We start from the raw sequence: 4,638 nt of genomic DNA, 5'->3' as shown, positions 1-4,638 counted from the left end.
GGCTCCCTGCTCTGCGGGGAGCCTGCTTCTCCCTCTCCCACTCCCCCTGCTTGTGTTCCCTCTCTCGCTGTGTCTCTCTCTGTCAAATAAATAAAATCTTTAAAAAAAAAAAACTCTCATCTGTCTTGGTGCCTGGCTGACTCAGTCAAAAAAGCATGCACTCTTAATCTCAGGGTCACGAGTTTGAGCCCCCATTTGGTGTAGAGATCACTTAAAAAAAAAAAAAGTATTAAAACTCTCATCTGTTTGTATAACACTCTCCTGTTTAAATCTTTTCAAGGCTTTCCAGAACCCTGGGAATAAAGTGCTCCAACCTTAACTTGGCCTGCAAAGCTCTGAGTCATCTGGTCTTCAAGTTTGGCCACAGTCTCCTCCTCCCTGTCTATACATGTTCTTCCAATGTGCCATGATCTTCCTCAAGCCAGGGTCCTTTCGCCTGGAACCCCCCCCGTCTCCCTCCACCCCCACCTAACTTCCACTCATCTTTCTGGACTCAGTTTAACTCTCATCTACTCAGGGAGTCTTTCCTTCTCCAACTCCTGAAAGAGCCTTAGGTCCCATATAACCCTGTAATTACTCATTCAACTTTTGTTTCCCCCAAAGATCGTAAGCTCCTCAGGAGCAAAGACTGCTGCTCTTATTTGCCTCTTAGTTTCCACTGACTGCTAGAGTGCCTGGCTCATAATAGACACTTGATAAAGTTTGAATGGATGAATGAATTAAAGGTAAGCCAGGACCAGGAGGAATTGTAGGATTCATTAAGTACTCGACTTCAGGGGTCCCTGGATGGCACAGTAGGTTAAGCATCTGACTCTTGGTTTTGGCTCAGATTGTGATCTCAGGGTCAGGATCTCAGGGTTGGGGGATTGAGTCCCGCATGGGGTTCTGTGTTCAGAGGGGAGTCTGCTTGAAGATCTCCCTCTGCCCCCACCCACTCTCTCTCAAATAAATAAATAAATCTTAAAAAAAAAAAGAACTCTGGACTTTATCTTGGGGTAAAGGAAACCGCTAAAAGATTGGAAGCAGAAGAGTGAGATACAAAGGTCTCAATCCCACTAGACTGTGATGAACTGTTTAGATAATTTGAAAATAGAAATTGCAGTGATAGAGTGAACACATAAAGGGACCCTAGTCCAGCCTGCGAACATCTGAACCGAGTAGGAAATCACGATTCTTAACCTACCTAAAGATTTTTTAAATTTAAATAAAAAATTTTTTTTTTTTAGATTTTATTTATTTGAGAGAGAGAGCAAGAGAGTGAGCACGAGCGGGGTGAGGGGCAGAGGGAGAAGCAGACTCCCCTGCTCCGGAGCCCCTACATGGGGCTCAATCCTGAGACTCCAAGATCATGACCTAAAGGCAGGCACTTAACCAACTGAGCCACCCAGGCGTTCCCACCCCCCCGCCCCCGCTTTGTTTTAGAGGATTTTTTTTGTTTTTAAATAAAAATCTGGCCATTTCACTTCCCTGTTCCACAGCCTTCAATAACTCCCATTTCCTTAAGATAAAGCACAAACTTCTTAGGGTGACAAAGGAGTCTAGAAATTTTACATCTCTATATGTCTTTTTCCTTCATAAGAAGACCTATGATACTGCCTAGTCCATTAGGCACTTGCAAAGACCAAATGAGTTGGAATGCCTGGGTGGCTCAGTTAGGCGTCTGCATTAGGCGTCTGCCTTCCGCTCAGGTCATGATCCCAGGGTCCTGGGATCGAGCCCCACATCGGGCTCCCTGCTCCAAGGGAGGCCTGCTTCTCCCTCACCCCTGCTTGTGTTCCTTCTCTCACTGTGTCTCTCTCTGTCAAATAAATAAATAAAATCTTAAAAAAAAAAAAAAGTTGACACAGGGGAAGTGCTGCTGTAGCTTGTAAAGAACCATAGAAATGTTGGTTTTATTAATAGATTGTCCTTCATATATTTCTTCCCCTCAGAGGTAGGCTTCATGTTTATTTTAGCCATTCTTGAGTGGTGTAAAAATGTGGGTGGTAGGGATTGGGCAGCCCACTCATTGGACAGCACCCCTATGGGTGTTAATGCAGTGAGGGAAGAGCGACCACTAGTGAGAAGGCTGGAGGCAAGGAGATCAGGCTAGTGAGGCTCAGAGTAGGGGGCTTGGGCCCTTACCCTTTCTTGTTCCCAATTTCTGTAGGCATCTGAGAATAAAGATCAGGCTTTTTTTTTTTTTCAAGATTTTATTTGTAAGTAATCTCTACACCCAGCGTGGAGTTTCAACTCACAATCCCGAGATCAAAAGTCACATGCTCTACCAACTGAGCCAGCCAGGCACCCCAAAGATCAGGGTTTTATATTTTTCATTTATCTTTGTTATCTCTTACAACCTCTGAAAGAGCCTCATAGTAGGTGCTCACTAAATATATGTTGATTGGTGGAGAAAATCTGGACAATGCCAGCCTCAAATGTGGGAAGCTAGCTTTGTCCTTGTCCCTGTTGCTGGTGAACCAGGGGTGCACATCCATGCTCCCCAGAGTTGTCTGTCTACTCCTTCCTGTCCACCTTCCTCCAACCCCCCCACACTTAACCACCTCTCCCTCCTTCTCCTAAGTATCTTCTACTCATCCTTCAAATTTCTACAACAGTGGTAACTTTCTCTGGGAAGTCTCCTCAAGTCTGAGCTGGGTGCTGCTCCCCTAGCATTCAGCACTTACACCACCTACACAGCAGACAATTAATTTTATTTATTTTATTTAAAAAAAATGTTTTTACGGGACGCCTGGGTGGTTCAGTCGTTAAGCATCTGCCTTCGGCTCAGGTCATGGTCCCTGGGTCCTGGGATCAAGCCCCGCATCGGGCTCCCTGCTCAGCGGGAAGCCTGCTTCTCCCTCTCCCACTCCCCTGCTTGTGTTCCTTCTCTCGCTCTGTCAAATAAATTTTAAAAAATAATAAATAAATGTTTTTGGGCATGAATTTTATACATCATCATGTTGGTCTTCCACAAGGGTCATATACTCGCATTTTATAGACAAGGAGACTGAGGCTCATGGAGTTTGCACAACTAGCAAGTGGTGGAGCTTGAATTCACACCCTAGTCTGTCTGACTTCCAAGAGAGTGCGCTTAATCACTACTCAAACTGCCTCCCAGTGTCATGGGAGCATAGCTATTTACCTGGTTCTCTTGTACTAGATTGCGCGCTTGTTAAATGCCACCTGGGACACCTCTAGCATACACCTAGTGCACAATAGATGCTTAGGAAATACTGTGAAAGGAAGGCAAGCAGGGATGTGAGGGCGATCTGGCTGCGACATCTGTCACCCCATTGATCGCCAGGGTTGATTCGGCTGATCTGGCTGGCTAGGCGGGTGTCCCCTTCCTCCCTCACCTCTCCATGTGCGTCCCTCCCCGAAGCTGCGCGCTCGGTCGAAGAGGACGACCTTCCCCGATAGAGGAGGACCGTTCTTCGGTCAAGGGTATACGAGTAGCTGCGCTCCCCTGCTAGAACCTCCAAACAAGCTCTCAAGGAAGGCAGGCAGGTAGGTGGGGCCGGAAATAGACCCTTGCTGGCTGGATGCGGGCCTAGGAGTCAAGACACCCTAGGACCTTTGACAGGTGCCTTGTCCTCTCTTGAGCCAAGACCGGGGGAAGGGGCAGAATCAGTACCATAAGCTCCTGAGACTTCCCACTCAGCGCTGATAGCTGGGCTATCGCCTTCAGCAAAAAATGTGCCAACCTTCTGCCCCCAACAAGCCCAGGAAGGGCAATAGGTGGAGTTGCTGAGCAGCTCACTCCTGCCACCTGGTGGTATCAAGGAGCCTTGCTCAATTTTCTTTGCAGATCTAAGAAAGGTCTTGCCTGAAAAAGTCTAAGTTTTGCACACTGCCCTTCCCTGCAGGGGTTTTGCTTTCTCTGGAATCCCTTCCCATTCCCAGCACACATCAACATTCCTGCTATTCCAACACACGGAACTGAGCTGGATGAGGTTAAGACCCTTGAAGAGCCTAAGGTCCCAAAAGATTGTGGTGTATACCTCCACCATAAGGGCTTCAAGACAGAAACAATACCAAAAGTAAAATAAGTACAAGTAAGGATGTACCACAAAATTCTGATTTCTCTTACGATGACTACTTTAATGCTTTTATTTATTTTATTTTTTTAAGATTTTATTTATTTATTTATTTGAGAGAGAGAGAGAGAGCACAAGAGGGGGGAGCGGGAGAGGGAGAAGCAGACTCCCCGCCGAGCAGGGAGCCCGATGCGGGGCTTGATCCCATGACCGTGGGATCATGACCTGAGCCGAAGGCAGGCGCTCAACGACTGAGCCACCCAGGCGCCCTAATGCTTTTATTTTTTAAAATATGAAATACAAATTATTTGCCTCTAAATTTCTGTTTGTTTCAGTGCCCCTGCTTTGCTGTGCCATGCACTAAGTACTAAGGTACTGTTGGGTAGCACACCATGGACCCTATTTTGGAAGAGAGAATCTTCCTAACTTCAGCCTATGGGCTACTTGAGGGCAAGGGTTGTTGTTATTGTATAAGAGTTAGCCTTTCAGTGCACCTGGCTGGCTCAGTAGGTGAAACATGCGACTCTGGATTTTAGGGGCTGTGAATTTGAGCCCCACATTGGGTGTAGAGATTACTTAAAAATAAAATCTTTAGGGGCCCCTGGGTGGCACAGTTGGT

Source organism: Leptonychotes weddellii, chromosome 5 (assembly GCF_054177405.1).
Source record: "Leptonychotes weddellii isolate Sample4059 chromosome 5, ASM5417740v2, whole genome shotgun sequence".
Lineage (NCBI taxonomy): Eukaryota > Metazoa > Chordata > Mammalia > Carnivora > Phocidae > Leptonychotes > Leptonychotes weddellii.
The sequence above is the reverse complement of the archived record's forward strand: the minus strand, read 5'-3'. Positions refer to the sequence as shown.